This window comes from Asparagus officinalis, chromosome 5 (assembly GCF_001876935.1).
Source record: "Asparagus officinalis chromosome 5, Aspof.V1, whole genome shotgun sequence".
Lineage (NCBI taxonomy): Eukaryota > Viridiplantae > Streptophyta > Magnoliopsida > Asparagales > Asparagaceae > Asparagus > Asparagus officinalis.
The window spans coordinates 87,587,853-87,590,100 of NC_033798.1; the positions used below are offsets into that span (position 1 = coordinate 87,587,853).

The 2,248-nt window shown below is 40.2% G+C and overlaps 1 long non-coding RNA gene across 4 annotated transcripts in view; it reads left to right on the forward strand.

Moving 5' to 3' along the window:
* Positions 1-1,965, forward strand: part of LOC109840063 — a 10,093-nt gene extending 8,128 nt beyond the window's left edge. For 2 of the 4 annotated variants that reach the window (XR_002246794.1, XR_002246795.1), the window contains 5 exons: positions 3-249; positions 334-453; positions 578-702; positions 872-1,034; positions 1,131-1,965. This is a non-coding gene — a long non-coding RNA (uncharacterized LOC109840063). The remainder of the gene's footprint in view (positions 1-2; positions 250-333; positions 454-577; positions 703-871; positions 1,035-1,130) is intronic. The other 2 variants (XR_002246796.1, XR_002246793.1) reach the window with 1 other exon arrangement.

The window sequence follows — 2,248 nt, forward strand, 5'->3', positions numbered from 1 at the left end:
AGGTTCTCATCGTGGAATTTGATGCTGGTGAAAGGAAAAAAAGGGGAGCTGATTATAAAAATGCTTGGTCCTGCTATAGGGGCTTTGCCTGGTTTCCCTCCTCAAACAAGTAGAACATGTGAAATTGCTCCGTTTCCTGACACCTGTATTAAACCACTGCAAGATGTTCTGTTGTTGTGGTAGTACCGTCAGATGACTTGCAGAAAGCAATCATAATTTCCAATACGTCTGCTGTTACAATGTTATTTGGTATGTATTTGGATAAGATGGATACCGAGGTTCCTGATGGTCCCTTTGCCAAGCATTGATGAACTTTCCTGGAAAATTGTGCAGGGAGATTAAACTGTCATGGAGCAACCCAAATGGAGGAGAATATAAGTAGTACATGGATTGGATGTACAGAGCATATACAGACTGAACAATCAGTTGAGGCACAATTAACACAGTGATGAGGTAAGTTTGCTTCGATGAGAAAGTACCCTGGCTCAGTAATGTCCGCTCAGCGAAAAGAGTGGCATCAGAGCTTGTTTGTGATAATATTCTTAATAAGAAAAGCATCTATTTCCCTTCTTGCTAGGACCATTTGGATGCCAGCGATCTGTTTCCCCCCAAATCTTCATTTGCAGGTCATTGAAGGAGTAGGACCAACAAATCAAGCTTATACCCAGAGCCCTGTGCCAAAGGTTGGCTCCAGCATGTGAGGTATCTATCTCTACCCTCTTCTCTGTGGACCATTCTCATCTTTCTTGAGATTGGTCCATTACTCTGGTTTAATTTAAGTCTGCAGTATTTTGTTTGGATCTTACCAGTAACTAGAGTCCTCTTCTACACTTCAATAACAATATTGGACTTGTTCAATGATTGTTTCCAGGTCACGGTCCATGATGTATATAACCATACCCGAGTATTTATGAGCAGATCAATTTTAATCCATTATTGCACGCGTATGAAGCTACTACAGTTTTCGTGTCCATCTCTAACAGTTGCTCTGGATACACTGTACACGAAATGCACATAATGGGGGACCGCAAAAGGTTAAACTTGAAACATAAGCTATTCAGCCCATTGTTGCAGTATAAAGGACAGTTATGGTAGGGACCAGGCTCATAATTTAGTCTGTAACGTTTCAGGGGTTTGTAGATCGATGCAAGATTTTCCAGTGTCTGTTGGAGGTTGGTGAATAATATCGGATTGAGATGTGAATGAGAGAGAGCAAAGAGGGGGAGCTTTGGCAATGAATGCGACGGGTTTCTTATGAAAGGGTAAGCACAAAAGAGGAGTGGAGGCGTATGCTTTTGACCTGATCAAATTGGGATTGATTAGGAAAGCGACGGAGCGTAAGACGAGGACATTACCGCCGCTTATGAAACTTCTGTGAACGAGAGAGGGATTGAGAGACAAAGGGGTGGTTTACGGTTGTGTGAAGAAGTACAGTGAATGCAACCTAGTATAGGTGATATGAGAGAGGGGGGATGTTGTAATTTAGTAGGAGCCACAGCTTACTACTGTTTTCGGTTCTGACAGGAAGAGTGAGGTGCTCCCTAGATGTTGGGAGTTAAGGTGATTTCTTTCGTGGGATGTGGATGGTTGACAAGTGTCGCTTGTTTTTTTATGGGAATATTGAAGCTTTCATGGGAAAATGAGTGGAGATTGATTGGTAACAGTTTGTTAACACAGAATGATGAATATGCTAATTTGAACCTCAAAAGACTTCGGGATCGAAGTATGGCCCGAGAGAATAAAGGGCAATTTGTAAGTGGAGGACGTTTAGCTTTGTTTCTTTTTCTTTTTAGTCTTTTCCCCCCTTTATTTATCGGCATTCTTCATATATTCCTCATGTAAGGCATAATATGTGTATATAATGTAGTCTAACAAAGTTTGATCTCTCCTGCATGCCTTGTGTAATACGAGGATTATTGTTTACCTTAAATAATTCATCAATTGAACTGGTAACTTAGAATCAAACGGATATTCTTTACTCGGTTTAGTTATTTGAACAACTAAATTAGTTGGAGCCTGATTTTTTTTAATCGCTCACATGAGAATCGAATTCAGACCGTCCACAACGGAACGGCACGTTTTTTTACCATGTGACATACTGGTCAGATTTTATTTGAATTTGAACAAATAAAGTAGATGGGCTTAGCAGTGGAATGTTGAGTTTTCTATATTTTATCTTATTCAAATTAGAGAACATTAATTTGTCCGAAGGGGATTAAAGCTTACAACAGTAACGTGGAACTTCTGT